The sequence below is a fragment of the Sorex fumeus genome, unplaced genomic scaffold (assembly GCF_029834395.1).
Source record: "Sorex fumeus unplaced genomic scaffold, SorFum_2.1 ptg000047l, whole genome shotgun sequence".
Taxonomy (NCBI): Eukaryota; Metazoa; Chordata; class Mammalia; order Eulipotyphla; family Soricidae; genus Sorex; species Sorex fumeus.
This window is the reverse complement of record NW_026606104.1, coordinates 8,076,311-8,094,380: the sequence shown is the minus strand read 5'-3', so window position 1 is coordinate 8,094,380 and position 18,070 is coordinate 8,076,311.

Sequence of the window (18,070 nt, the reverse complement as noted above, 5' to 3'; positions counted from 1 at the left end):
ATCCGTGTTAACTTTGTGGCAGGCAGCACAAACAATCACACAGGGCTGTGGGGAATAAAACAACTCTCCCAACCCCCAAACAAACCAGATTTGATGCCTGACTGCCTCCATCTTGAAATTTAAAACAATTATTTCTGAATATATGTTCTGTAAGTGAAGTCTGGTGAGACGATGAAGAATGTTCACAGAGGAAATGAGAATATTTTTTGTTTTGTTTTGTTTGGCTTTTTACTGTCAACTTTGCATTTCTGTCTAGATTTCTGTCTATAGAGATTTCTAGTGTGTGGAATTCACAGTTTGAGAATTGAGTAAATTTCAGAGAAGTTCAAAGTAAGCCTTGAATGTCTCAGATCAAGTGATAACCCTAGGAGGCCTTGTTTTCCATTAAATCAGAAATTGCTTTGAATGCAGAAAGCAAGTGAAGGTGTTTTAAGAAACATCAATGGGATGTTTTCACTTTTTGGCTATTATGTTAAAGATAGATTTTTTTGTGATTTGGGGTGTAGAATTTGCACCACACCCAGCTGTGCTCAGTGCTTACTGCTAGCTTTATTTAGGTATTACTCTTGGCAGGGTTTTGGTGATTGAATATGCAGTGCTGGTGATTGAATCCAGGCTGGCCATATGCAAGGCAAGTGCCTTAATCCCTATACTGTATCTATGGCCTGCTCATAAGTTCTTAGTTGTAGTGCTTGAACACTCTTGTAGCACACCAGAAGTTTAAATATGATCTATGATAGAACAGGAAAATGCCATAGTTTTCAAGGAGACCAGATAAAAAGGGAGAAATAGATAAATTAATATTCAGTTAAATCAGGGTATGAAAAAGTGCATCATGGAAATACAAACAAAGTGAAGCACAGAAGGAACTTTTAATTCAGGCACTAAGAGCTTTCCCTCAGAGGATGAGAAAGAGCTCACAATATGAACAAGGAAAAGTTTATTTCACCATGGTGGAAAAGCCCAGGCTATGGAAGATCATGTTCTATTTGGGGATTGTGACAAGTCTAAAGGGAGGGTTCTGACCTCCCTCAAGCTATGGACTCATGGATGTTGCCTTAGTCCTGTGGGGGCAGGAGTGCTTAAGAAGATAAATGGTGGGGTATGGTGCCGCCAGCAGGTCAATCTGCAGCTGTGAGGCAAGTGCATCAGCAGCCTGATGGTGCCTTCAGACTTCCAGATACCCCAAAATTGCTGCTGTGCCTTTGGCCAGACCCCAAAAACTTGGGGCAAAGTTTACCAAGAAAGTAAACGGCCAAAATTAGGTATGTGGGAAACACACCCACAAACCACCTCCAGCTCAGCTATATAATTGGAGGCATGGCCTATCTGGTACCTGATTGAACTGCTTAATGGCCATGATCCCAGAGACTCAGAAACAAATCTCGAAACCCAGCGGCTTTTGGCAGTAATGCGTCTGGTCCCTGAGTAGGTTACCGGTGCTGGGCCAACCCAGGTGAGAATAGGTTTTGTGCCTTGGCCTGTTCCCCCCAGCGGCCCAGTGACCACCATCCTTAAGAGGCCACTGGACAGTCAGGTTTGGGCCCCCAGTGACGAGACACGCAGGGCCTCACGGGATGGCGGTGGTGCTAGTCCTGTCCTCCCCACCCCAATGAGACCCCAAGTAATGGCCCATGAATGGCCTCTCTGGCTCCTGATCAAGCTGCTTAATGGCCATGATCCCAGAGGCTCAGAAACAAGTCTCAAAACCCAGTGGCTTTTGACAGAAATGCGTCCAGACCCCATAGTATGTTACTGTCGCCGGGCCACCCCAGGAAGGAAAGGGTGTTGTCACTCCGCCTACTCCGTGGCCGTCATCCTCCAGAGGCCATTGGACAGTCAAGATTGGGCCCGCAGTGATGAAACTTGTTGGACCTCACAGGATGGGGGTGGAGCCAGGCCTGGTCTCCCCGTCCCAATGAGACCCCAAGTCATTGCCCACAAACGGCCTCTCTGGCTCCTGATCAAGCTGCTCAACGGCCATGATCCCAGAGGCTCAGGAGCAAATCTCGAAACCCAGTGGCTTTTGGCAGAAATCCCTCCAGATTTAACTGTTAAATTTTCAAAATTTCAAAATCACATGGCCCTGCTGCAGCCACGTGACATCATATGTTATTCGTAACCAGCAATAGAACACAAATTGTCTACTGTTGCCTTTTCAGCAGATCTGAGTGTTGGGGTAAAATCTCAAATAATAATGGTGGGTCTGGTGTCAAAATATTGAATGTGATCAAAGTAGAGAGAGAGTAATGTGGAAATCATCTGCCCCACAGGTAGGGGGAGGGTATGGGATGGGGGCATACTGGGATTTTTGGTGTTGGAGAATGGGTACTGGTGAAGGTACGGGTGTTTCATTGTATGACCGAGACTTAGACTGGAAAGCTTTGTAACTGCTCTCACGCTGATTCAATAAATAAAATTATAAAAAATGAAAAAAAAAGTAAGGTGGAGTTCATGCACAATTCAATCAGCTAATCAGTGACTGAATAAGTAGCAGTACTCCTACATAAAAAAAAAAAGAAGATAAATGGTGAGGTGCATATTCCAGTCAAATATGGGCTTCACAGAGGGGGAGTTTTTCTTTCCCTTCTTTCCTTCTTTCTTTCTTTCTTTCTTTCTTTCTTTCTTTCTTTCTTTCTTTCTTTCTTTCTTTCTTTCTCTGTCTTTGGGTCACACCTGACAGTATTCAGAAATCACTGGCTTTGCACTCAGAAATCACTCCTGGAAGGACCATATGGGATGATCAAACTCAGGTCAGCCACGTGAAAAACAAAAACCTTACCCACTGTACTATCTCTGCCCCCACAAGAGGAAGAATTTTCAAAGGGAAAAGAGATCAGTGCTTCAGGGACCATTTGGGAGGCAAGAGCAATGATCTGAGTTGTTTAGGGTACCAGAAAATGGGAAAAGAAAGGAAGAAATTCTAGAGACATTTTAAAGTGGATAAAAGTGGATTAGACATCATGTAAATGTAGTTGAATGCAAGCTAAAAGCTGTCTTGTAGAACCTACCTAAAAGGTCTTAACATAATGTATTTGCTTTAACATAATAAATTTACAACCTAGTTGAGAAATCAGAACAATTGCCCATCATACACTTATGCCCTTCATTCAACAAATAGCAGCACAAGAAGTAAATAGGAGTCATTTTTCATAATTTGTACATGAAAAATAGTGAATATTTGTTGAGTAAATGATCAGCAGTATAGTTAACAGATATTCTGTGAGGGGACCAGGGAGGTAGCACAGGGGTTAAGGTCCTTGACTCGCATGCAGTTGACTCCAGTTCTCTGTGGTCTCCTGATCACTTGGTAGAAGTGACCCATAAACACAGAGTCAAGCACTAGTAGGCATAAGCACTAGTAGGCATTGCCCAAATGCCACTCCTAAAAAAGGAAATTAAATTTCATTGGAAGAAGGACATATTAACAGATTATAGAAAAGATTTCCAAGCAAGTTTTTCAGTAGCATAAGATTCTGCTAAAAAGAAAATGTAGGGGCCAGGAGTTGACTCAGACAACTGGAATGCAAGGGCTCATGCTTTGCAGGCTGGAGTCCTGTGTTGTATCCATGGGTGCCTGCATGGTCCCCTAGAAACACCAGGAGCAACTTCAGGCATGGAGCTGGGAATATTTCCCAAACACCTATAGATGTAGTCCTGAAACCAAAAAATAAACAAAAGAAAATGCATTCAACTTTACATAAATAATAACTTTTAAGCATATAGACATCTTGTTATAACTTTTTAAATGACTTTTTGTTTTTTCTCTCTCTAGTTGTACAATTTATTTTGGGCACAGTTCTGATAAAAATGATAACATTACTTTCGTACAGTTAAAAATCTGTTCTCTGACCCTGGAGAGGTAGTACAGGAGATAAGTCACTTGCCTTTGCATATGTCTAACCCTAGTTTAATCCCCAGCACCACCTAAAGTTTCCCAAGCATTGCCAGTCTCACTCCTGAACACAAAGCCAGAATTTGCCTTTGAGCACCAGCAAGAGTGGCCCTAACTGGCCACAAGTCTATTATCTGAAAAACACTTTAAGTAAGTGTTAAGGATCTTGGAGATGAAACTGCCCTCTGCTCTTCTCAACTTCCTCAGAGTCACCAAAATCACAACTTCTCTTGTTTCTTTGCTTTTTATTAGCACACCAAATTTCCATATCAGTATAAAAGGACCTTGTTAGTTTTGCAGTTGGGTAGCATCCCAGTAATGGACATTTAATATAAACCACTGCTGCCCAACAGGAAATTGGCTGGATTTTGTATAAGTAAATTCCTTTGTTTCATATTGACTTACATTTTAGAGATTAAAAAATATATATACATATATATATTTGGTTTCTGTGTCACTGAGCTCTAATTCAATAACTTTATCCTTATATCACGTGCTTGGGGAAAAATGGGGTTTTGCAGCTTCTTTAACAGCATTATAGCAAGTCTTTTTATTTTTTCTCATCTCAAGTTTGTCTATTTCTGTCTTTGCTGCTTGCCTGGCTTGGTCAATGACAAAAGGAGCCAGCTAAACACCATGGGTCAATCATGTAAAGTTGTGCACTGTCATTCCCACTGTGAGACCCTCAAGCACAATTTTAGTAGAATGACATAGCCAAAGTTAGATCTAAAGTTGGAAGCTTTTCCTCTTGCAATGTCTGCTAAAGTACAACCATCTGCCAACAAAGCTGCTAGTGTCATTCCAACATGCCGATCAACATTAAAAAGTAATTTTCTGGAACCTTCTTCATAAAGTTTACAAAGAAGCAATTTTTCTACCTCAGAAATGCAATCTTTACTTCTGATTATACTACCACTATTTTTCACAGCCTTCGCAATATATTTAACTAAAAAATTCTTTCAACAGAATAGAATATAATGCTGGAGAGGTAGTATGGTGTGGCACTTGCTTTGCATGCCACTGACCCGAGTTTGATCCCCAGTATCCCAGATGGTCCCCCAAGCATACCCAGATTGATCCCTGAGCACAGATCCAGCAGTAAGCCCTGAGCATACACAATGGCCCAAAAAACAAAGGTGGGGGGGTGGGGGGGAGGGGAGAGAATAAAAGAAGAATAGAATAGAGATGGACTGGACACACCCATTGCAAATTGAGTTTTCAGTGCCAAAAGGAGTTTATTATTATTATTAATATTGCAAATCGATGAACAATGGAAGGACAGTGATTATTAATATTATTAAAACCAAATCAGACAACTCCCTTCTGCTTCAGGCTGAGGAAGTTTTCTCCATTCCCAGGTTATAGAGAAATTTACGAGTTTTCCTCTTTCAACATTAAAAAACTCTAATCTTGGGGATGGGAGATATTTCAGCAGTTGGACCACATACTATCTTCCTGTCCTGGGAGTTTTCCAGCACCCTAGTGCTCCTAGAATGTTGCCTGGTGCAGCCCTGGAGGACTGACTTCCTCATGGGGCAGGGCAGTAGTTCTCACCAACCTCTCTGAGCTCTAACAGTGTTTTGTCTGTAAGCCCTTCTTAAAAATGATGTCAAAAATAGAGTTTCCATATCCTCAATCTCCCACCCTCAGTTTCCCCTGAACTAGTCGGTAATAATTTATGTGTTTCATTTGTTAAAAGTAATCAAGCAATAACATTAAGAAAATAAACATTATTTTCTATGGCCATAATTTACATTATTCTGTGTTGTTTAAGTCTATGAACTTTGGTTTTATTGTACTTGGTATTCTTTTTCATATTAGTGACAGAGCTTGATAATGAGTTTATCTCTTATTCTTCTTTATGGTGATATTTCACAGTAATTTTAATGACCTAAAAAGTGACATTAACATGTTTTCTTGAGAATGGGAATTATAGCTTGATCAAATTTTATCTTCACTTCAGGTTTCATGGAACTATTTTGTTTGTTTTTGGATCCCTTCCAGCTCTGTGCTCAGGAATCACTGCTGGCATCAATATAGTTCAAGGGACCATATATTATGCTGGGGCTTGAACATGGATAGCTATCATGCAAGGCAAGCCCCTCACCCACTGTACTATCTTTCTGTTCCCAAGCTGTTTCTTTGTAGCCTCTTAAATAAATATTATAGAATAAAATACTCATAAATATATCTAATCACACTTCTGCTGCTTTCTATTTTTAATTTGATTTTTAATTTGAATAAACTATTACTGTTACATATTTTTTCTCCTTTAAATGATGTTTTATAGGGTCAGGGATATGGCTCCAGTGGCTGATCACAAGCCTGGTATGTGCAAGGCCTTGAGTTTGATCCCAGGCACTGCATAGCCCCATGAGCACTGCCCAGAGTTGCCTTTATAAAAATATTTAGAAGCATTTTATACAGTTTTGTGGTGCCAAAATGTTGATAATATTTATTTGTTCATAGATTATGAGTAAATTTTATTTTATGCTTTATAGTTTCAACAGTTTTCCCAAAAATAATATCAATATTTTATGACTGGAAAAATATGTGTTTGAAAACATATTGGCTTATACACTTTTAATTTTTTCCTTTGTGAAAATACAGAGGAAAAATCTTACATTATATTGCAATAAAATTCTATGTTACCAAAGGAATCCTTCTAGAGAAGTCCTTAGAAACAAAAGAAAATTTAAAGCAAAAACAAAAGTCATCTCATGACTTAAAAGCACTGTACCTACAAAGACACAACATCTGTTAACTTAAACAGCAGGACTATTGTCTCTAAGAGTATCAAATATTCTGAATGGATAAAAGCTTCCATCTGTATACTGATGGACTTTTGTGATCTAAAAGCAGTTGAGGGTTTCTACCCATTAAGAAACCATTTCTCACATTACAGCAATTGAGTTTGTGAAAAATGTATAGAACAGATTGTGTTTCATTCTCTTTATCTACACGGCTTGTTGAAGGTAGATTAATACTGTGGGAATCCTTATTCCATTCACAACTCTGAATACGTACTTATGGTATTTATACATCTAGAGTTTAAGTGATCACTTTTGCCACCATCTGTACATGGATAATTTTTACCTTAAGAGCTATTGGTTCCAATCTATTGTTTTGACATTATATACTATAGTTATTCAAACAAATGTAAATACCACAATAGTTGGGGCTCTAAAACAAAATGCAGTCCTTTAATTTTTACATTATTGTGAAATCTAATGTACTAGAATCACCCACGCTGAGTTCACTGTATAAAGTGAATGTTTAAAATGGTAAGAATAGGGGCTGGTGCAATCATACAACTGGGAGGACACTTACCTTGCACACAGTTTACCTGGGTTTATTCCCTGTTACCTCATATGGCCTCCCGAGCACTGCCAGGAGTAACTCTTGTTTGTTTGTTTGTATGTTTCTTTTGGGGCCACACCTGGCTATATTGGTTCAGGGTTACTCATGACTTTGCACTCAGGAATTACTCCTGACGGTGCTCAGGAGTCCATATAGGATGTCAGGGATTGAACCCAGGTTAGCCGCATGCAAGGCAAATGCATTGCCTGCTGTCAGAAGTAATTCTTGAGTGCAGATCCAGGAGTAACCCCTGAGCATTGCTAGGGAGAGGCCAGAAAGCAAGCAAGAGAGAGAGAAAGAGAGAGAGAGAGAAAGAAAGAAAGAAAGAAAGAAAGAAAGAAAGAAAGAAAGAAAGAAAGAAAGAAGGAAAGAAAGAAGGAAGGAAAGAAAGAGAGAAAAAGGGAGAGAAGGAGAGAAAGAAAGAACAAAAGAATGAAATAAGAAAGAAAGGAAGGGAGGGAGGAGGAAAGGAATGAAGGAAGAAAATAAAGAAAAGGAAGGTGGTAAGAATAATGCCTAGGTAGAAATTATAATCACTCACTCCATAGAGTAAAAGCTCATCCTTAGCTTACTCTAGTTATCTTAGTTATCTTTGAGATCATAGTTGGAATATCTCTTCCTTAGAAAAAGCTTCTCTCATTCTCTAGACTCTGTATAATCTCTCATAGCCTTATGAAGCTTTCATTCACAGTAGTGTGTAATTAGTCACTTATTAGAATCACTAGTTTATTACTGTCTGGCCCCTCTATCCCTACATATTACATTGTAAATGTCAGAAGAACCTGTAGCTTCAGTTTCTAGTACAATGATTGATAGTAGTGTTTTTGTAAAGGTATTTAAAATTTTAGGTTTATAGAAAACTTAAGCACACTTACCACATATTTGCCTTTGTCTCCCCTCACCCTGCCCCATGATTGTTTCCACTATTTAGTTGTTTTAGTGTAAAATATGGGCTGGCGCCATAGCACTATGGGTAGGGCATTTGCATTGCACATGGCTGACCCGGGTTCGATTCCTCCATCCCTCTTGGAGAGCCCAGCAAGCTACCGAGAGTATCCCGCCCGCAAGGCAGAGCCTGGCAAGCTCCCCGTGGCGTATTCGTATTCGATATGCCCAAAACAGTAACAAGAAGTCTCACAATGGAGACGTTACTGGTGCCTGCTCAAGCAAATGGATGAACAATGGGAGGACAGTGCTACAGTGCTACAGTGTAGAATATGTGCTAATGTGGTGCATTTGTTCCAATGAATAAACCAATCAATACTGAGACATTAACTGAAGTTCAGAGCTTATATTGACTTTTACTCTTTGTATTATACTTTTCTAAACATGCACAATGTAAAGACCATCATAGTAACATCATTCATAATATTTAGCATTCTAAAAATTCCCTGTGCTCATCTTATTCATTCTTCCCTATCTCTTCCATAATTTTTGGCAATTGCTGACCTTCTTTCTGTCCCTAGTTTTGTGTTTTCCAAAATGTCACATTGTTTTATTTTCTTTAGAGAGTGAAGAGGCCACTCAAGTAGTCCTCAGGGGACTCTGGGTCTCTCCCAGTGATTGCTGGTCAACTAGATATATGGTTCAATGCTAGAGCCCAAGGATGCGTTGTATTCAGGCCTTGATGCCAGGGACCAGGGCCATCATGGCTGTGCTTGGGGGCCTGAAAGGCTATACCTGTGATGCAGAGTGTGGGGGGGGGGGTCATATGGTACCCAGGGTAGGCTTCTGAAACTGGCTGAAATTTTAGTTCTTTGATTTAGCAACATATATTTGTTTCCTTCATGTTTTCATTGTTTCAGAGAGTATTTCTTTATTGTTTTGGGGCCACTTTTAGCAATGGTCAGGGCTTACTCCTTGCTCTGGGCTCAGGTATCACTCCTGAAGGACTTGAGGGACCATCTGGAACCCCAGAGATCAAATTCAGGTCAGCCACATACAAATACCAATCAAAGGTATTTTGTAAAGTATCACTCAAGCCCCTCAAAGATCATTTTTTTTTTGCCGCTTAATGAATGTACCATTCTGTTATATGGATGTATCTTAGTTGTTTGTTCATTCACTAATGGAGGATATATTAATTGCTTCTATTTTTGTTACATACATGTACGCAGCACATGTAAGTATTCATGTGCAGATTTTAGTATGGGTAGATACTTTAGTATATGATTTTTTGATTGTATAATAAGCTTTATATCTAGCTTTGTGAAAAGTTACCAATCTTCTAAAGTGTCTCTACTGCTCACCAACAATGATGAGAAGTCCTATAACTCTACACAGAGGTTTACAAATTTATAAGCCTAGTGTCTTCTTTTCGGGAAAAAAAAATCACTGACCCACTCCTGGAAATCTTCTTCCCTTTTTCTTTCTTTGTTTTGCTTATTTGGGGATACTCCTGGCAATACTCAGGTGTTATTCCTGGCTCTGCACTTAGAAATTACTCCTGACAATGCCTGGAAACTATATGGAATTCCGGGGATTGAACCCAAGTCAGACACTTGCAAGGCAAGTGCTCTCCCTGCTTTACTATTGCTCTCAGCCCTAAAATCTATCTTTCTCTTCCTTCCTTCCTTCCTTCCTTCCTTCCTTCCTTCCTTCCTTCCTTCCTTCCTTCCATCTTCCTTCCATTCTTTCCCCTCTCTCCCTCTCTTCCTTCCTTCCTTCCTTCCTTCCTTCCTTCCTTCCTTCCTTCCTTCCTTCTTTCCCTCCCTCCCTCCCTCCCTCCCTCCTTCCTTCCTTCCTTCCTTCCTTCCTTCCTTCCTTCCTTCCTTCCTTCCTTCCTTCCTTCCATCTTCCTTCCATTCTTTCCCCTCTCTCCCTCTCTTCCTTCCTTCCTTCCTTCCTTCCTTCCTTCCTTCCTTCCTTCCTTCCTTCCTTCCTTCTTTCCCTCCCTCCCTCCCTCCCTCCCTCCTTCCTTCCTTCCTTCCTTCCTTCCTTCCTTCCTTCCTTCCATCTTCCTTCCATTCTTTCCCCTCTCTCCCTCTCTTCCTTCCTTCCTTCCTTCCTTCCTTCCTTCCTTCCTTCCTTCCTTCTTTCCCTCCCTCCCTCCCTCCCTCCTTCCTTCCTTCCTTCCTTCCTTCCTTCCTTCCTTCCTTCCTTCCTTCTTGTCACACATGGTGGTTCTCAGCACTTACTCAAGAATCTGTGCTCAAGGATCACTCCTAGCTGGATTCAGAGAGTAGGCCATGTGCAAGGCAGAGACCCTACCTTCTGTAATATCATTCTGGTCCTCAAATCTACCTTCCTTAAACAATCAAGCAAGAAAGGACTCCCCAGATGGGTCACTACTGCCCATCAGATCTTTCTAAGCATCCCCCAGAAAGCAGTGTCATCCACTTTGGGAGACATTGTTCTGCATTTTCACTTTTGAATTTTTTCCTAAGAGTAATATAGCATAGTTCCTTATCTTCCAATTCCTTAATGGTATGATGTTGAGCTTTTTTTCACATGGCTGCTTGTTACCTGTGTTTCATCCTTGGGATAAACAAACAAACATGATTTTTTAAAGTCACTTGCCCGTTTTTGCCCGATTTTAATAGTAATTTTTCCCCTTATTGTTAAACCTCAGTAGTTGTGATTTTGGATATAATTTTTTTGCCAGAAGCATTTTTTAATTATTTTCTACAGTACTTGGGTTTTTTTTTACTCTCTTAATGGTGTGGTTTTTTTTGCAAAGTGAAATTAGTTTTCATGAATTTTAGCTTATTACTTTTTTAATTGATGGAGAATTATTTTAGTGTTGCATGTAATACAATTTGTCAAACTCAGATCATATCAACTTATTCTTGTGCTATCTTCTAGAAGTTTTTTATAGTTTGAATATTTTTTCTTTTTGGGTCACACCCGGCAATGCACAGAGGTTACTCCTGGCTCATGCACTCAGGAATTACTACTGGCAGTGCTTGGGGGACCATATAGGATGCTGGGAATTGAACCCGGGTTGCCGCATGCAATATAACTGCTTTACCTGTTGTGCTATCACTCCAGTCCCAAGTTTGAAATTTTGTTTTTTGCTTTTTGGGTCACATCTGGCTCATGCACTCAGAAATTATTCCTGGCGGTGCTTGGGGGACCATATGAGATGCTGGGAATCAAACCCGGGTTGGCGCATGCAAGGCAAAAGCTCTACCTGCTGTGCTATCGTTCCAGTCCCAAGTTTGAATATTTTTTCAATACAACATTTTTTATTTTGTTTTTGGTACCATACTGACTAGCTTAGGGCTTACTCCTAGCTATTCAGGATCACTCCTGGTAGAACTCAGGAGACCACCTGAGTGGATGCTGGGTATTGAACCTGTATTAGTTGTGTGAAAGGCAAACGTCCTACCCACTGTACTATCTCTCCAGCCCCCATATTTTGAATTTTACATTTATGTTTATACTTAATAGTGTATGTTAAATAAATTACTGAAGACTAAAGGTAATAGAAATGGAATAGACAAGTTTGGGTGAGAAGAAAACTAATGACTCTCTAAATTTTTGATGTCATCAACATAAAATTAATAAAGTCTTTTTAGAAACTTATCTGGAGAGATAGGTTTCCTGTTAAGATATAGTTATAACAGTGAGCTAGTCAGAAGGGCAAGATTCAGGGGTCAAAGAGTTAGCAAAGCGGGTACAGTGCTTGCCTTTCACATGGCTGGCCCAGGTTCAAGTGGTCCCTGAGCGCAGAGCCAGAAATAATCCCTGAGCATGGTTGGGTGTGGCCACAAAACAAAAACAAACAAACAAAAAAAATAAAGGTAGGATTCACTGTAAGTCAAGAGTAAAGTAAGAAAAGCTTGGGGGATCTGGCTTAACTATAAGAGGCAGTCCAGTACCTTGGAGAGCTCCCCCAAGGAGTTGGAGTTTTGATATCCTTGGAACTTTAAATTGTACCTCCCCCTAAATGTACTTCTGGGTCACACGGTTGGAAAATTATATCTCTGCACTGCATGAATTTAGTTTTTAAATAAAAATTTACTTATTACCATTTAAAAATAATACTGAGTATGAATTTTGGGGTCATACCTGGCGGTGTTTAGGCACTACTCCAGGCTCAGCACTTGGACGAGGATTGATACTGGTGCTGCTCTGCTCAGGGGACTTTGTGGTGTCAGGGACCCAAGTCAGGCCTCCATCTTGCAAAGCATGTGATCCAGGACTTTGAGTTATTTCACCACCTCATGATATTAATTGGGGAGAGCAGACTTACCTTTGTATATATGTATAAACCACACCATACTCACCACCCATGCTCTAGTGCTATTTCTATGACCAAACTAGTATCTTCCCTTTCCCTCACCCCCCTGTCCCTTTCTCTTTGGTAAAAACTATTGGATGAGGAAGACTGGGATTGAATTTCTGGTCTCACTTATATTTGGCAAGTAGACTACTACCAAGACATATTGCTGCTCCTTACATCATCTATTTTGGGGAGCTACACCCAAATATGCTCAGGATTTATTTCTGACTCTGCACTCAGGAATCATTCCTGGCTGTGCTTAGGGGACCATATGGGATTGGGGATTGAATCCAGGTATGCCATGTGCACCCTACCCACTGTACTATCATTCTAGCCCTTCGTCTTATTTCTTTTTTTCCAGAGTTCATAGTTATATTTGTTGTGATTCATAAATTTATTTGCTGTAATAATTTATATTCCACGTATGAGAAAATCATCTACTACTTGTCTTGTATATTTTGGTTTATTTTTCTCAGTATATTCACCACAAGTTTCATCTATGTTGTTACAAAGGGCAAGATTTTACCTCTAGTTTTAAAAATTGAGGGGCCCATAGAGATGGCTTAAAGGGCTAGAGCACAGGATTTGCAAAGGGGAACCATCAATCTAATCTAGACCAGATGGTCCCTGAGCACAGCTGGGAGTAGTTGTCCAACCCCTGCACTGAGAGTGAGCCCCAATAACACTGAGTATGGCTCATCGATTTTTCTTTTTGAAACTGTCCTCCAAGCAGTGCTCAGGGGACACTTGTAGCACTGTTCAGTAATCAGGCTTAATGGTTCAATGCCTTGGCCTGGCAATGAAATTTTACTTGGAACCAGTGGTGCTGGGAGTCACTAGCACTGTACTCAATGCTTCTCAGGGGTCATCAGGTTACTCCTGGTAATACTTGGCCCCTGGTGTGGGGCATCTTCATGTATCTCCATGGTTAGATGCTTCTCAGACCTGGAGATGCTGTGATGACCAAGACCGCCAGAACAACACCTGTTGGAGCTCTGGGGATACATTGTTGGGGATAAAATGCTGGACCTTGTGCATGCCTAGCATACCTGGCCACACTTTGACCTATCTTTCTGGCCCTTGTTCTTGTTTGCTCTTTATAGAGAAGTTATAGTCTATTATAGTACGTGCCATAACTTCTTTATACAGTCACTCGTGGATGGTTGTTTCCAAGCCTCGACTATTGTGACTAATGTGGATATAGAGATGCATATGTCTTTTCAATTACTGTTTTCATGTTATTCAAGTAAATATCTAGCAATATTTACTGAGCATCCTCCACCTAGGTCTTCCATCTTTCAGTAGGCAGGGGTCACACCCACCATCTGACCCCCAGCACTGTGTAATCCCATCAATGGCTAAGACCCAGAGACTATAAAACCCAGCTCCTGGAAGCGTGCGGCCACATTTGTGGCCACGCGACATCTTATTATCTCATTCTTACTTTGCACAACCTGGCAGGTTACCAAATGTTACCTGCCCACATGGCAGAATCTGGCAAACTCCCCGTGGCTTACCCAATATGCCAAATACCAGTAACAATGATGGGTCTCATTCTCCTAATCCTGAAAGAGCCTTGAATATGGCATTTTTTAAAAATCTCAGGGCTAGGACGAATAGACGTTACTGGGGCCTGCTCGAGGCAATTGACGAACAACAGGATGATCGTGATCGTGATCTAACAATGCTGTCATATTTCCATTTTTAAAGAATCTACTTATGTTTCTCCATGTAGACCGCACCAGTTTACATTTCCATTTACAGTGTATACAAATTTCTTTTTTTCTGCATCCTTATCAATGCATTGCCAATCTTTTATTTTATTTTATTTTTTTAATAATTTTATTTATTGAATCAGCGTGAGAGCAGTTACAAAGCTTTCTGGTCTAAGTCTCGGTCATACAATGAAACACCCGTACCTTCACCAGTGCCCATTCTCCAACACCAACAACCCCAGTGTACCCCCATCCCACACCCTCCCCCTACCTGTGGGGCAGATGATTTCCACATTACTCTCTCTCTACTTTGATCACATTCAATATTTTGACACCAGACCCACCATTATTATTTGAGATTTTACCCCAACACTCAGATCTGTTGAAAAGGCAACAGTAGACAATTTGTGTTCTATTGCTGATTATGAATAACATATGATGTCACATGGCTGCAGCAGGGCCATGTGATTTTGAAATTTTGAAATTTTAACAGTTAAATCTGGAGGGATTTCTGCCAAAACCACTGGGTTTTGAGATTTGCTCCTGAGTCTCTGGGATCATGGCCGTTGAGCAGCTTGATCAGGATCCAGAGAGGCCGTTCGTGGGCGATGACTTGGGGTCTCGTTGGGACGGGGAGACCAGGACCAGCTCCACCCCCATCCTGTGAGGCCCAACAAGTTTCATCACTGCGGGCCCAGACCTGACTGTCCAATGGCCTCTGGAGGATGATGGCCACTGAGCTGCCAAGGGGGAGCAGGTTGAGGGACAACACCCTTTCCCCCCTGGGGTGGCCTGGCCACAGTAACCTACTGTGGGGTTTGGACGCATTTCTGCCAAAAGTCACTGGGTTTCGAAACTTGTTTCTGAGCCTCTAGGATCATGGCCGTTAAGCAGCTTGATCAGGAGCCAGAGAGGCCATTCGTGGGCCATTACTTGGGGTCTCGTTGGGGTGGGGAGGACAGGACCGGCTCCACCCCCATCCCGTGAGGCCCTGCATGTCTCGTCCCTGGGGGCCCAAACCTGACTGTCCAGTGGCCTCTTAAGGATGGTGGTCACTGGGCCGCCGGGGGGAACAGGCCAAGGCACAAAACCTATTCTCACCTGGGTTGGCCCAGCACCGGTAACCTACTCAGGGACCAGACGCATTTCTGCCAAAAGCCGCTGGGTTTCGAGATTTGTTTCTGAGTCTCTGGGATCATGGCCATTAAGCAGTTCAATCAGGTACCAGAGAGGCCATGCCTCCAATTATATAGCTGAGCTGGAGGTGGTTTGTGGGTGTGTTTCCCATATACCTAACCTTTGGCCGTTTACTTTCTTGGTAAACTTTGCCCCAAGTTTTTGGGGTCTGGCCAAAGGCACAGCAGCAATTTTGGGGTATCTGGAAGTCTGAAGGCGCCATCAGGCTGCTGATGCACTCGCCTCACAGGTACAGATTGACCTGCTGGCGGCACCATGTACCCCAATACATTGCCAGTCTTTTAAAGTATAAACCATTATCACAGGTGAGCCCATTATAATATAGCTTATAATGATTTTTATTTGTGTCACCCTAATAATAAATAAATCTGAGCATTTTTATGAGCCTGGTCATTATCTGTATGGCTTCTTTGGAAAAGTGTTCACTCAAATATTTAACCTATTAAATTCTTTTCGTTTTTTTTAAAGAATCTGGATATTAGCCATTTGTTTAATAGATGACATGCAAATACTTTTTCCCCCGTTGTAAGGTTGCTTTTATATTTTTGTGGTGGTTTCTCTCACTGTGTTAAATTTTTTAGTTCTCATAGCCCCATTTTCTTTTGTTTTTGTTTTACTGCTATTGGAGTTAAGTCTTTGAAGATTTCTCTGTGATTGATGTCCAATTACTGCCAAGTTTTGTAGTTCCAGCTTTCAGGAGTTCTCTTTTCTCTCTGTTTAGGACTACTTCCATTATCCACTTAGACTGTTATAGTGGTTTCTCTATTTGAAGTAGTTCTCTTCAGTTTAAGTTTCATATCACTACCAAAATATATCTCTAGAGGATGACTTTATTTTAAAGTTTCTCATGGGTTAGTTAACAAATGATTTCCAGAATCAAACAAAATTGAATTTAAATACAGCACTTACTGTAGTGTGACACTGACAATTTGCTTTTTTCCCCTTCTCTTTTATAGTGCCAGATTTTAAACCCAGGCCCTCATACATGCAAAGCATAAACTCTATCATTGAACTACATCTTCAGGAAATAATTTCTTCATAGATTGTTGGCAACACAAAGGCAATGTGTTTCTGCCTTTCCAAAGGAAGTCTTGTTAGGTTACATTCCTAACCCCTATAACTGATAAAAGACTTGACTGACACAATTTGTTACAAGAGACTTCTCACAATAAGAACCAACCTTCTTTTAAAAATTTGTTATTTTATTTTCTTTTTTGATTTGGAGTCACACATGGCAATGCTCGAGGCTCTGCAGTCAGGGATAACTCCTAGTGGGGAAAAAAAGATGTTGTGGTGGAGGTGGGGTGTTATATGGGGTACTTGGGGATCGAACCTCGGTCAACTGCATACAGGCGGCTTGCCTTACCCGCTGTACTATCTACCTGGTCCCAGATCCAATTTTCTTTTTGTCCTTACTTTTACACTATGTTTCACTAGATTTGTTCTCATTCTTTGTAACATCCTTTAATGTCTTTACACTTGTATTCTACCTTAAGTACTTTTCAGTGCCATTATCTCTATACTGTAATCTCTCTAGCCTACTCTCTGCATATTATTTTTTAATGTTTGTATCTAGTCCTGAAGTATGTAGCTCAGTTTGTCACATAGGAAGAGTATATTTAGGATTGTTAGATAGGTATGAGGTTAATTTTAATTTATTATTACTTGGGAAGAGGTGCTCAGAGGCTATTCCTGGTAATGAGTTCAGAAGTGGCCCCAGCAGTGTTCAGGGAGCCCTATGTGATGCCAGGGATTCCAACCAGGGTCAGCAAAGCAAATTTCTTTCTTTCTTTCTTTCTTTCTTTCTTTCTTTATTTCTTTCTTTTTTGCAGTAACTGCTATTTTTTAAAGTTTTAAAAAATATTAATATTTATTTCATTAAATCACAATGAGATAAAGCATTACAAAGCTGTTTATGATTGGGTTTCAGTTACACAATGTTCCAAAACCCATCCCTCCACCAGCGTAATTTCCCAGCACCAATGTTCCCACTTTCCCTTCTACCTCCCCAAACCACCGGCCCCCCACAAGCCTGCCTCTATGCCAGGCAGCTCTCTTCTCTCTCTCTCTCTCTCTCTCTCTCTCTCTCTCTCTCTTCTTTCTCGCTCTCATTTTAGGCATTATGGTTACAAAGCAAATGTCTTAGTCCCTAAAATATATCTCTGGTCTAATATATATATATACATATATGGTCTGAATATCTATTTTTTAAAATTTCTGAATATCTATTTTTAAAACCATGCATGTAAAATAATAAATTTTAATCTCTGTGAGACTGCTAAAAAATAAAACCATGTATGAAATGTTAATTTGAAGCCAGATATATTTTTGTGGACAAGGATATGAAGAAGAGCAACACCCCTCATCCTTAAGTAGCTTTAAATTGAATTACAGGGGTCAGAAATATAATTGCAGCCAGGCTGGAGATATAACACAGTGGGTTGGGTGCTTGCCTTGTACATGGCTGACCCAGGTTTGATCCCCAGAACCCCAGGTGGTCCCCTGAGCTCCACAAGTGTAATTCCTCAGTGCTGAGTCAGGAGTAACCCCTAAACATTGCTGGTGTGGCCTAAAAAACAAAAATAAATAAGAAGAAATATAATTGGTGAAAAATAAAAATAAAACGCTTTTCACACATCTTATATAATTAGTTTCTGTTTTGGGATCACATCCATC